Genomic DNA, 15000 nt, shown 5'->3' on the forward strand with positions numbered 1-15000 from the left:
TCTTCTGTCCCCTCTCTCATCCCCATCCTTCTCTCCAACACTCCTCCACCCCTCCCCCTTTCCCCCTCCTACTCCCCCTTCTCCCTCCCCCGCCCCGTCTTATCACGCAAGGCATCGGTGGTCTATCCACCAAACCCGACATTCAAGGAGTCAGCACCACACGTGGTGAAAGACATCGGTGGTGATTATGGTGATGCCACGCCCTTGTAACGACACCCCACGGGGGTGCGCCTCTCCAGAGGCCCTCTGAGGCTTCGGAGGTCTCCTTCGGTTGAATAAAATCGTCTGGACATTAGCCAGAACGAAGTCATCGAGGTGTCTGCCGAATCTGGGAGGGTTCATGGAGAAATTATATTTTCTAGATTTGTATCTAGTAATAGTGTCCAGCAGAGTCCTTATCTTATGAAAAAAAAAAAAGATCAAAGACAGTATATGATTAGTAATGTAAAAATATTTATTCTACACGACAAATGTTCATAGTTATAGGCTGGGTGCTGCCTACTGATTAATTATGAATTCAGTGAGAATATTCTTATCTAACAGACTGGATTCTATTCAAATTCTCATTCGGGCCGCACCTAGATCAGGCCAGCTACATTTAGCCTGCGGACCACATTTGGACTGCGGACTATATTTAGCCTACGGGCCACATTTGACCCCCAAGCCAGATTTGACCTGCGGACTACGTTTGACGCGCGGACCATATTTGGCCCACGGACCACATTTGGCCCGCGGACCACATTTGCCCCCGCGGACCACATTTGCCCCCGCGGACCACATTTGCCCCCGCGGACCACATTTGCCCCCGCGGACTACTTTTGCCCCCGCGGACCACATTTGCCCCCGCGGACCACATTTGCCCCCGCGGACCACATTTGGCCCACAGACAACTTTTGGTCCGCGGACTACATTTGGTCCCTGGATCACATGTTGGACCCCCATACTCTCAGCCGACTGAAATAGTGTGGTATAAGAGAAGATGAAATCATTATAGTTCAGGGTGGGGATATGTCGTGAGCCAATCTACTAAATCAACCCTAATATATGCCTTTCTCATATTTCCCGTCTGTGTGCTATTTTTTTTTTATTCTGTTTATAGTAAAGGAAGCTGCATAGTACAATGACTATAACTTTTTGGGATTATAAAACTATTTGAATAAATTCTATAACACGTGGCAACAGCGCCTTTTCCTGCCATGATGCCACGTCGGGGTGTCACTGAATGACAGGTGACAGTGACGATCCGATGATTGGTGGTCAAATTGGCAACGTCGCACTCAGGGGAATTCCCGCTTCTGCCCCACCCTGAACGGACTCGTTGGGGCGCAGGGACTATTGTATAGCGCTCTGGTCCGAAAGGGTTTAGGTGATGAGTGTTTCCACAAATCCATTACAGTAAAAGGTAAATGTAATTTTCAAGGGTGAAATAGATTCTCGATATCACAGTTTTGGATCTCGTTGTGTTCGTGGTGGCGTGGGGATGGATGTCATTTCCATGCTCATTTCCAAACTGCCACCACCGTGTGTCCTACGGAAATGGCTTGCAGAAATGAAATCTAGCAAGAGGTAGACAACTTTGAACAAACCAAAACGTCAAGGTGTGTGTGTGTGTGTGTGTGTGTGTGTGTGTGTGTGTGTGTGTGTGTGTGTGTGTGTGTGTGTGTGTGTGTGTGTGTGTGTGTGTGTGTGTGTGTGATAGAGAGAGAGAGAGAGGGAGAGAGATGGGGGGAGAGAACGAGATAGTGTGTGTGTGTGTGTGTGTGTGTGTGTGTGTGTGTGTGTGTGTGTGTGTGTGTGTGTGTGTGTGTGTGTGTCACAGAGAGAGAGAGAGAGAGAGAGAGCGAGAGAGAGAGAGAGAGAGAGTGTGTGAGTGTGTGTGTGTGTGTGTGAGTGAGTGAGAGAGAGAGAGAGAGAGAGTGTGTGTGTGTGTGTGTGTGTGTGCACGTGTGTAATAGAGAGAGAGAGAGAGAGAGAGAGAGAGAGAGAGAGAGAGAGATGTATGTGTGTGTGTGTGTGTGTGTGTGTGTGTGTGTGTGTGAGAGAGAGAGAGAGAGAGAGAGAGAGAGAGAGAGAAATAGAGAGAGAGAGATAGAGAGAGAGAGAGAGAGAGAGAGAGAGAATTTGTGTGTGTATGTGTGTGTGTGTGTGTGTGTGTGTGTGTGTGTACGTTTGTGTGTATTCAGGCAGTTATATTCATTCCTATTTTTACTTTTCCTATCAATCCCCCGGTTATATCTGTATTTATGATATGCTCTATACGTTTTATGCATGAGTGTGTATGCAGGGGCGAGCGGGCCCTTGTTGTTTCAGGCGCTGTACTTCCCTTTTCAGTTTATCCTTTGCTTGATTTGCTTACAACGCTCAGATATTCTATGGAATAACAGACAGAATGGGCACAATATATTGTTCTTCAAGAACAATATATTGAATACTGTTATTATGTATTTTAGTACATGAAGAAGAGTTATTGAATGAGCATGGCCACCGTAAGTGTGGTTTGATTCTGTCATCGCCTTTGCAAGGGAGATTTTATTCAGTTGAGGGATGCCCCCTTTCCGGGTCTTTCGTTCGTTTATGGAAAACACCCAATTGTGTGGCGAACTGGAATGTAATATTTCTTGTTGACTTTAACATTTATTTTGAATGAATTGGTCATTTATTCTTGTGGTTGAGTCATTTGTTTTTATTAGGGTTTGCAACGAGATACATTAGCTTGCAGTTCGCCGTAGGCTCACCAGATGGCAGACGGGATCAATAAACTGACACATTTGAAGTTTTTGAATCGGAGTGTTGCAAGATAGATATATAGATAAAAGTAAATCAACTTAAAAAAGAATGTAAAATTAAATTAGATATAATTAAATTAGATAAAGTAAAAAAGTAACAGAATTTCCTTTCTAGCTTTCTTCCTTATATATGTGTGTATATATATATATATATATATATATATATATATATATATATATATAAATATATTCCCTCTTTTTTTGTTTTTCTTTTTCTTTTTACTGTATTTCTTTGTTTCCGTCTTTTTAATATATCATGCGCAGTTCGTCGTGAATGTTTTTTCCACACGCTGCGGTAACTAAGGCCAATTCCATGCCAGACCCTCTTGACGGCCCGATCATCCAGGACGAAGCCTCCTCCACTTTTCTTCTCTGTGGCCACGTCATCCTGTGACTGAGGGTTCTCCACTCCTTGTCTCTCCTGTGACACGTGTCCAGTTTGGGACATTCCTTTTCCACCTCACAGCAGTGTCACATGACGGGCAGTTGTCTTCATGACATCATGAACTTGCCGGGCATTGCAGCCCATTTGTTATAGGAATATAATCACACTGTAGGTCTCCATCTTGCATTTGCAGGTGCACTGACATCTAGCACCTGGACACAAAAGAGAGAGAGAGAGAGAGAGAGAGAGAGAGAGAGAGAGAGAGAGAGAGAGAGAGAGAGAGGGAGGGAGAGAGAGAATGACATACAGAGAATATTTTTGCACCATCATGCACGTAGAGGCGAATGCTTTTATTGCCAGAATTTTATTGGCACAGTTCAGTAATTTCTAGATGATAATTGTAACTTTACGACACTTTGTACACATATAAACCTCATTCAGTTCCCCCTCCATCTCGGCATCTCCTCGGCCATAAAGGGTCATCCCTCGTCCCCGCCACACCGTTCGGGTCAGGGGCAGCGCAACGAGGCGTGGATGAAGGTGATAATGATATTAGTAGTGGTGATGGAGGTCAAATAGGTGATAGTATCAGTAGTAATGGTAATGTTGCTACTGTGGTGTTAGTGGTGGTATCAATGGAGTTCATGATAGTGGTGGTGATAGTGGTGGTGTTGGTGGAGGTGATGATAGTGGAGGTGATGATAGTGGAGGTGGTGATAGTGGTGTTAGTGGAGGTGGTCTTACTGAAGATGGTGATAGTGGTGGTCTTAGTGGAGGTGATGATAGCGGTGATGTTAGTGTAGTTGGTGATAGTGGTGATGTTAGTGGAGGTGGTGATAGTGGTGGTGTTAGTGGAGGTCATGATAGTGGTAGTGTTAATGGAGGTGTTGATAGCGGTGGAGTTAGTGAAAGTAGTAATAGCGTTGGTGTTAGTGGAGGTGGTGATAGCGGTAGAGTTAGTGAAAGTAGTAATAGCGTTGGTGTTAGTGGAGGTGGTCATAGCGATGGTGTTAGCGGAGGTGTTGATAATGGTGGTGTTATTGGAGGTGGTGATAGCGGTGGTGTTAGTGGAGGTGGTGATAGCAGTGGTGTTAGTGTAGTTGGTGATAGTGGTGGTGTTAGTGGAGATGGTGATAGTGGTGGTGTTAATGGAGGTGATGATAGTGGTGGAGTTAGTGGAGGTATTGATAGCGTTGGTGTTAGTGGAGGTGGTGATAGCGATGGTGCTAGCGGAGGTGGTGATAGTGGTGGTGTTAGAGTGGTGATAGCGGAGGTGATAATGGTGGTGTTAGTGGAGTTGGTGATAGCGGTGGTGTTAGGAGAGGTGGTGATAATGGTGGTGTTAGTGGAGGTGGTGATAATGGTGGTGATAGTGGTGGTGTTAGTGGAGATGGTGATAGTGGTGGTGTTAGTAGAGGTGGTGATAGCGGTGGAGTTAGTGGAGGTAGCGATGGCGTTGGTATTAGTAGTGGTGATAGCGATGATGCTAGTGGAGGTGGTGATAGTGGTGTCAGTGGAGGTGGTGATAATGGTGGTGTTAGTGGAGGTGGTGATAGAAGTGGCATTAATGGTGATGATAGCAGTGGTGTTAGTGGAGGTAGTGATGGCAGTGGTATTAGTGGTGGTGATAGCAGTGATGTTAATGAAGATGGTGATAGCAGCGTCGTTAGTGGAGGTGGTGATACCGGTGGTGTTACTGGAGGTGGTGATAGCGGTGGTGACATTGGTGGAAGGGGCGAGGGAATTCCGGGAACATCTGGAAGGTCTACGGACAGTCCGGGTTTCCAGGGGCGTCGGAGGTCGAGGCGCACGGCCGGATATCAAGACCGTGGACGTCTCCTGTCGAGCGGCCGCTGGCACGTGTCGCCAACACAAACAAGAAGTGTCACTTTCGCGTGTCACACTTATGGTTTATTCATTGTACTGTGGACAGGCACAGGTACAACAAAAAATCGAATTTGGGTATATATATGTGTGTGTGTGTATTTGTGTATATTTGTGTATGTGTATATACAGTATGTGTGTGTGTGTGCCTGTGTGTCTGTTTGCCTGTGTGTGTGTGTGTGTGTGTGTGTGTGTGTGTGTGTGTGTGTGTGTGTGTGTGTGTGTGTGTGTGTGTGTGTGTGTGTGTGTGTGATTCATCATGGTTTTGGATCACGTGCTGGACTCGTGTTCGACAGCTATTTCCCTCCCGGAAGAGAGCTCAGAGCTCATATATGGCCGATCTATGGGTAATGTTGTGACCTTACACGCACACACACACCCAACTCCCCGCCCACAATAATTGGAGTAACGACTCGCAGCGCAACGATACTGAAATTATTTTAGCCCTGGGCGGGACTTGAATCCGGACCGCCGTAGTGGCGGCCACGAACGCTACCACTGTGTGTGTGTGTGTGTGTGTGTGTGTGTGTGTGTGTGTGTGTGTGTGTGTGTGTGTGTGTGTGTGTGTGTGTGTGTTTTAGTATTACCCAATTGCACTGACTCGCACCTATATGTAACATACATGAAAAAACCTACACTCGAGGGGCCCATCCCTTTGCCTCCATTGACCAAACTTTGCTTCAGATTCGTTTATGTTTTTATTGTGTGTTTGGGCGTGCGTTCGTGTGTGTGTGTGCGTGCGCTAGCATTGGAGACACGAGATGATAATCGTTAGAATTGATCGTCACCCGCCTACACAACGCCTTCATTTGTATGCAGACGCCTCTAAACACAGGCGTACACACACATTCACACACACACACACATACACATACACACACACACACACACACACACACACACACACACACACACACACACACACACACACACACACACACACACACACACACACACACACACACACACACACACACACACACACACACACACACACACACACACACACACGTTCCAAAAATGATCGTCTCCATTTCACTCAATAGTCGCGCTAATATTTAGATTATAAAAGCACAAGCACGTGTTCTTTCTCTTCCGTATCCATTTAGAGATTATATAAGTATAATATTGTCAATAGATATTGATCATGAGAGCTAGTTGTTGCTCACCAATGTTGACAATGCAACATCTTCAATAAATAGTGAACTTGTGAAGGCCTCTTGAAGGCGACATCATCTCATTTTGGCAGCGATAATGCGCCCGGCCACATTATGCAAATTGTGGAATGTGCATTGGAGCTATCAGTGTTTTCCACTCCCCGGGACCTCTCCTCCTCCCCCTCCCCCCCTCCCCCCCCTCTCTCTCTCTCTCTCTCTCTCTCTCTCTCTCTCTCTCTCTCTCTCTCTCTCTCTCTCTCTCTCTCTCTGTCTGTGTATGGGTGCCGACCATAGACTGCAATCTTACATAATTATGAAGTTTAGTAATTTAAACTGTTATTGATATAATTCATATTGATTATTAATATAATAATCATTATTATTGGTATAATTTTACCAATTATTATTATATTTATATTAATTATTAATATGATTAATATAAATTATTATTAACATAGGCTAATGTAGTCTTACTTTGTTATGAAGTTTTTAGTCCATGCAGAATCTTGCCTACTTGTTGCTTGATTATGTACAAAATTAAAAAAAAAAAATCGATAAAGAATCAACAAAACCATTTTGGTGGAGAGGCAAGTGACGTCCGGGCACTGTACAGTATGTGAGGATGATCTCACGAAGGACTTCACCGCCCATGAAGCCATTGACGCGGAACACATCGAAGTCACTTGTTTTACTTAACGTGACCTGAACACGCTGACAGACTTAGGTCATCGTCATCCCCCCAGGAGGGGCCACAACGAAGTCAACGGCTCTCTGAACACGAACTGGGAGGAAGGCTTTAACAAGGGTGATGCGAACTGGATCAAAAGCTTTAACAAGGGTGATGCAAACAAGGTCATCATATTAAAACAACAGGGCAGGACTCGCAGTAATGGCTATAAACTGGACAAATTTAGATTTGAAAAGGAAATAGGCAGGAATTGGTTTACTAATAGGGTGGTCAACGAATGGAATACACTTAGTAACCATGTAGTAAGCGCTGAAACTATCAGTTGTTTTAAGAAACGATTAGACAACTTTATGGATGGGGATGACAGGTGGTGATGGATACGGAGCTGCCTAGTGTAGGCCTTATGGTCTCTTGCAGTCTCCTTCATTCATATGTTCTTATGTTCTTAAGAGGAAGACACAGGGGCTGACACGGAACTACCCAGCGCTACTGACGCAGATCTGGAGGATGTCAGTGTTTTTTGCTGAATACGACCCGGAGTGGCTGACGGACACAGAAGTCAGGAATACGACCAAGGGACCCCACGAAGTCGGATGTTTTGTTTACTCTCTTTATACGATTTGGGAAGAAGAAGAAGAAGACCAGGGGAGGTGACCACGAGATCGGCTAACGGAGTCCAAGATAGCCGTCTCTTACACTGACGAAGACTGTGACGATGTTTATTGGGAGGAAGAGAATGAGGAACATGAGGACCCAATCAGAGAAGACGTCCGTGGAACTGACGTGCTGTACATCATGGACAAAATCAATTAACTTACTCAGAATTACCTCAGTGGGATGTGTGTGTATTCCAGCGTGCGCACATGTAAATATGTAAAAATCCATTAGTGAATTTTCGGATATTTGTATTTTTTTTCTTGTTGTGCTTTCCATGATTGCGTTTGTTTCCATAACGTTCTGGACTGACCCTATTCTATATACTTTCATTATATACCAGTGCTACACTCGGTCCATTGCACCACACATCTATTTGGAACCTACATACAACTTATTTATTATTATTATTATTATCATTATTATTATTATTATTAGTATTATTATTATTATTATATATATATATATATATACATATATATATATAATATATATATATATACATATATATATACATATATATACATATATATATATATACGCTCTGCCTCGCGAAGTATCAAGCGGCTGGCCGTCTTTGTTAATTTGATCAATCCATCGCGGTGGTTATTGCTCGGATGGGAAGCGATGTAAGCTGCTTCAGTTATTGTTCTTCTTTTCTTATGGAGGCCTTTCTGCAGCACCTCTACTCTGTCCCAGTCTGTTAAGTGGCCAGCCGCTTGATACTTCGCGAGGCAGAGCGTAGGAGGACGAGAGGTCAGGTCGACCATGGTGGAACGCGGATAGATTCGGCGGGTATTTAGGGTGTGAATTGTTTAAATGTGTATGTACTCTGAAGAAGTCCTGGTAAGGACGAAACGTCAGAATAAATCCCTAAACGGTTCCCTGTGTTTATCTCACCACCCGTCCACTCATCTGTCTTACATATTTCAATTTTTTTTTTTTTTCTTTTTTTTTTTTTCTTTTTTTTTGACCCGTGAATTAAGGTCTTGGGATGGGGGCCGTCTTATCGGGGTTCGTTCAATTTCCCGGCGGCGGCGGCGATGTCAATCCGAGGAAGCCCAGCCGCGGCGGGGAACGGCAAAACTTACGCCATCTTGCTCCCCCACCCCCCTTTGCCGCTGCTTCTAGTGATGTTTTATTCGTTGCCAAGCGTGTGTGCATGCTTCTGTGTGTGCGAGTGTGCCTGTATGCGTATGTGTGAGTCTGTATGCATACATACATACATATATATATGCATATATATATATATATGTATATATATATATATATATATATATATATATATATATATATGTGCGTGTGTGTGTGTGTGTGTGTGTGTGTGTGTGTGTGTGTGTGTGTGTGTGTGTGTGTGTGTGTGTGTGTGCTTACTAACTATAATATACAATGTAAGAGCAACGCTCGCGGGTTCCCCTTTTTGGGCATAATTGTTGCACATTTGATCATGTTATCTATAGTATATCTTGATTCCTGATGTTGCATAAACCACTGTATCCTTATGGAAAAGTCTTATAGAATCTTGGTATCTTTGAAGTACCTTGTCTATTTGAATCTTTTTATATGTTTGTGTGCGTGCGTGCGTGTGTGTGTGTGTGTATGTGTGTGTCTGTGTGTGTGTGTGTGCGCGCGCGCGCGCGCGTGTGTGTGTGTGTACGTGTATCCAGGACTATACGTATGTTTTTGTAATTGTGTATATGTTTATGTCTCGTGTATTTGTGTGCGTTTGCATATGTGATGGATGTGTTTACCTCCTTAATATACCTCCTGATTAACAAAACTGAGAACTTTGTCGAAACTTCCTTTATCCCACCTTAATCCATCACAGAATAATAATCATTTATCCTAATCCTATATGATTTGGACACAAAACACGCCAGCTGCCAATGTATCCCATTTGTCAACGGCCTTATTTGGCAATCGCTTGTGTTTCTCGCGTGCGTACGCGCGCGCGTGTGTGTGTGTGCTTCAGCGCAATTGTTCTCAACCCGCCCACTTTCTTTTATTCATTTATTTATTTATTTACTTATTCATTAATTTTGTAATTATTATTTTTATTTATTTCATTATTGTTATTATTATTATCATTATTATTTATTTGTGTTTATTTATCTATCTATTTATTTATTTATTTAAATGTATTTATTTCATTTCCTTGTTGAAGATGACGACCAGGAATATAATCCACTAGGAGTGACTCCCGCCGGAGGCTTATCGATTTCAGTTCGGGAGTATTGTTGTCATGCCGCATCCTGGACCACAGACTTGAGGACAATCAAGGAGACTTCAAACCAGTTACTCCTTCATTAACCAGTTCCATTCCGAGTGGCACATTTCCTTTCAGTCTGGCTGCGCGAGCACACACACACACACGCACACACACACATGCACACACACACACACACACACACACACACACACACACACACACACACACACACACACACACACACACACGCACACACACATACACACACGCATACACACACACACACACACACACACACACACACACACACACACACACACACACACACACACACACATATATATATATATATATATATATATATATATATATATATATATATATGCATACTCGCACATACACACATACATTATAAGGATTACGAAGGATTACAAAGGTGGAGCATGCCGACAGGAGACCTTTTGGTTCATAACTAGGTCGGATGCGAAAAAATATATAATAATGATAAATAGATAAAAAATAAATAGAAATTATAATAATATAAATAATAATAAATAAAATAAATGCATAGGTATAGTTGAATAATACACAAACAGGTAAATAGTAAATGATAATAAATTTACAGATAAATAATAATAAATGAAAATCAAGCAAATAATAAATACACAGACAAATAATAACAAACAAATAAATGATATAAAATAAATGACAGTCATTACAGCATCTTGCGTAGATGTTTATCTAAACGAATCTTAAAGCTTCGAACTGAATACATCGTACTGTCTCCGCAGGAAGTTTATTCCATTCATTAACTACACGGTTGGCGAAGTTGTTTCTACCCACTTCCAAAATAAATATATTTCCTGACAATTTGAGACCATTATTTCTTGTCGGATTCTCATTCAGTGTAAAAAAAAAAAATCACTTTTGATGTTGTCAATCCCCTTTAGAATCTTAAAGACCTATATCATGTCACCTCTGAGTCTACGCTTTTTTAGGGAAAACAGATTCATATGTTTTAGTCGATTTTTGTATGATTTATTTTTTATATTTGGAATCCGTTTTGTGGCTCGCCGTTGTACTTTTTCCAATCTGTCAATGTCTTTAATGAGATTCGGTGACCATACGGAAACAGCATATTCCAAATATGGACGACCTAACGATTTATATAGCTTGTTAATGAGAGATGGACTTTTGAAGTCAGAAGATTTCTGAGAGGCTGAAATACACTGTTTAGATGATTTGAGATCATTAGTGATAATTACGCCTTTTCACTATCCACTTTTATTAACGAATTTCCAAATAACTTGTAATCGTACTTACTGTTATTTTTACTTATGTGCATAACCTTGCATTTGTGTTAAATTTCATTAGCCACTTTTCAGACCATTGCTGTAATCTATCTAAATCTTCTTGAATATCTAATGGATTTAAGTGGCCATTTGCCATTCCGCATAATTTTGTGTCATCAGCAAATTTGGAGACAATAGATTTTAGTCCGTGGTCAATATAATTTACATATACTATGAATAGAAGTGGCCCAAGAACGGAACCCTGAGGAACTCCACTCGTAACATTTTTCAATCTAGAAGTTTTGCCATTTAGAACAACTCTCTGTTTTCGACCATTCAACCAATTTCTAGTCCAACTTAATATACTACCACTTACTCCGTGTGAAGCTAATTTATGTATATAGATCTACATATACATTAATGAGTCGAGGAACCCCTCCGGTCGAGGAGATCAGAGACCTCTTAAATAACCAAAAAATGTCTGTCCTTTGACCCAAGATGCTCTTTAAGGTCATGTAAGGTCATGGTACAGTATTGATTGGGTCAACGCCACCCTCTGTCCTTCCTTTTCCCCCTTTGTCCTTTTTTTTTTTATTTTTTTTTATTTTTATTTTTTTTGCTTCTCATTTTTTCTCCCTGTATCCATTACCCCGTGTTTTCTTATCGTTTTCAAAATTCGCCTTTATTTCACCCTCCACCCTCGCACTCTTTTATTTTTTCTATTCTTTTTTTTTTCCGTTTTTCAATCATATTTATTTTCCGGAAACGTCTTTCCTCCCTCTTCCTCGAGCTCGCTCGCTTCGCTTCTGTTGTATTGCCCTGATATTAAACAACAGGTTTGAACAACGAGAGAAAGAGAGAGTAGTGGGTACTAGGCTGAGAAGAGGTAAGAAGGGAAGAGGCAGACGAGGACGAAGAAGGGGAAGAAAAAGGAGGAAAACAAAAAGAAAGAAGGGAGAGGAAGATAGAGAAAGAAAAGAGAAATAGGAGAAAGTACTTATGGACAAGTAGGAGGAGAATCCAGAATGAGAGTAAAGGAAAAGAGAAGAGAGAGGGGAGAATAGTTTGCTGAAAGCCTTACGTCACCTGTCACAGGATCATTACTCGACAATAGTGGGCACTAGTACGCCTCTATTACGACCGAGGCTTCCTAGAATATCTAGCTAGTAAGGGTTTGACCTACTAGTTCTTAGTGGTAGTTATTAAACAGCAGTTAAGAGAATAGTTTGCTGAGAGCCTTACGTCACCTGTCACAGGATCATTACTCGACAATAGTGGGCACTATGACGCCTCAATTACGACCGAGGCTTCTTAGAATATCTAGCTAGTAAGGGCTTGACCTACTAGTTCTTAGTGGTAGTTATTAAACACCAGTTAGGAGAATAGTTTACTGAGAGCCTTACGTCACCTGTCACAGGATCATTACTCGACAATAGTGGGCACTATGACGCCTCTATTACGACCGAGGCTTCTTAGAATATCTAGCTAGTAAGGGCTTGACCTACTAGTTCTTAGTGGTAGCTATTAAACAGCAGTTACAGAATGATTACAAAGAGGAGATCAACGATCTAAGCAAGGGTGAAAGTCTAATTATCTAAATAAAGTAACAAAGTGAGGAATTATGGGACCTGTGGACTGACATCTTGGCTACGAGTGGCGATTTTAGATAATCATAAACAAGATAAGGGTCAAGTACGTGAGAGAATCAGAACACATTTGAGATAAGATAGTACAAAGATACAAAGAAAAATACATATACATACATATACCAAAGGCTTTTTCCGCCTTACACGGGGGGTAGCCAAAAAGAAAAAGGCACAGAAACCACTCCCACCCATTCCATTTCCTATATATTCCACTCCCCTCCACCCTCCTCCTTCCCTCTCATCTTGGCACCTCCTGGATGACGAATCATTCAGAAAAATACGCTCAACTATAATAGTGCTACGTTTCACAACACTAAGTAAATGTAAAGTATAACTAAACAAACACTCACATAATGTGTATCTTAGTCTTTACAAGTACCTGAGTAACCAAAGTTACCGAGTAATTGTCTATAAAAAATAAATTTGAATTCTACGCGTTCGACTCAAAATTGGGTTTTGAGATATTACTCGGTACAAATTGGATGTTAACGTAGTCACCAATACTTTTTCCTCCCCACCCCTCCCTCTCTCTCTCTCTCTCTCTCTCTCTCTCTCTCTCTCTCTCTCTCTCTCTCTCTCTCTCTCTCTCTCTCTCTCTCTCTCTCTCTCTCTCTCTCTCTCTCTTCTCTCTCTCTCTCTCTCTCTCTCTCTCTCTCACTCTCTCGCTCTCTCTCTCTCTCTCTCTCTCTCTCTCTCTCTCTCTCTCTGTCACTCTCTCTCTCTCTCTCTCTCTCTCTCTCTCTCTCTCTCTCTCTCTCTCTCTCTCTCTCTCTCTCTCTCTCTCTCTCTCTCTCTCTCTCTCTCTCTCTCTCTCTCTCTCTCTCTCTCTCTCTCTCTCTCTCTCTCTCTCTCTCTCTCTCTCTCTCTCTCTTTCTGTTTCTCTCTCTCTCTTTCTCTTTCTCTCTCTCCCTCCCTCCCTCTTTCTCTCTCCCCCTGTCTGCCTTCCCCTTTCTGAATCTATCTCTTTATCTCTCTATCTACATATCTATTTATCTATATCTATCTCATTTCATAGGTGTAATTTTTTTTATAGACATACAACATCTGTGACTCTCTAGCGCCTATGACGCAATGACAACAAAGCCCAATGTCGGCTGTGGCAATGATACCAGTGACGTCATGATGATGACGTTAACGATGATAGTAATGACGTAATGGTAATTGATGACGACTATGAAGATAACGATAACATGGTGACAAGAGTGGTACTCTGAGAACGAAAATGAAGAAGATAACAATGATGCTGTGACACTTAACGAGGAAGATAGTGAAGATACTAAAGAAGATGATGATGATGATGATGATGACGTCACGAGGAAGGTAGTGATAATGTAATGAAGCCTGTCTTTACATGCACGACGCTTTGTGATGACAGAACTCTCTCTCTCTCTCTCTCTCTCTCTCTCTCTCTCTCTCTCTTTCTCTCTTTCTCTCTGTCGCGTTGAAAACTGGAAAGCTTTGAGTTGAATGCGATCATTACATATTCAACGGAAGATTGTGAATTGATGAAGAGCTGCAATGGATCAACTTGGGACGCGCGGGCCGAGCTACTTATCAGCTGGAGTTGAATGATGACGTCGAATCTATCATTCTTGGGAGTTTGGCAGTCAAATACTCAATTATGGAGGGAGAAGAAGAACCTTAATTTTCGTCTCCTGTGTGCGTGTGTGTGTGTGTGTGTGTGCGTCCGTGTGCGTTTGTGTGTGTTTATGTGTGTGTGTGTGTGTGCGTGTGTTTGTGCGTGCGTGTGTGTGTGTGTGTGTGTGTGTGTGTGTGTGTGTGTGTGTGTGTGTGTGTGTGTGTGTGTGTGTGTGTGTGTGTGTGTGTGTGTGTGTGTGTGTGTGTGTGTGTGTGTGTGAAGGAGGCTGGAAAGGGAGGACGAGGAGGAGGAGGAAGGATTGAGGGAGGATAAGTGTTAAGGAGAGTGGAGGAAAGAAGAGGAGGAGGAGATGGAGGAAGGAGGGAGATGAGGGTGGAGGAGGTGAAGAAAAGAAATAGAAGAGGAGATGGAAAGAAAGAAGAAGAAGAAGAAGAAGAGGGGGAAGAGGGAAAAGGAATGAAGAGACTAGCAGGAGGGGTGGGTAGAGATAGAAAGAAGAGGGGGGAGGAGGAGGAGGAGAAGGGAAAAGAAAATGAGAAGGAGGAGGAGGGGGACGGGGAAGAGAGAGAGGGAATAGGAGAAGGAGAGAGAAGAAGAGGAGGGAAGTGGGAGGAAAGGAGGGAAAAGAGGAAGAGGAGGGGAAGTTTGAGGATAAAGAAGAGGAGTAGGGGAAGAGGAGGAAGAGAGGAAGAAGGAAAG

This window comes from Oratosquilla oratoria, chromosome 26 (genome assembly GCF_046742065.1).
Source record: "Oratosquilla oratoria isolate Oo_2021 chromosome 26, ASM4674206v1, whole genome shotgun sequence".
Lineage (NCBI taxonomy): Eukaryota > Metazoa > Arthropoda > Malacostraca > Stomatopoda > Squillidae > Oratosquilla > Oratosquilla oratoria.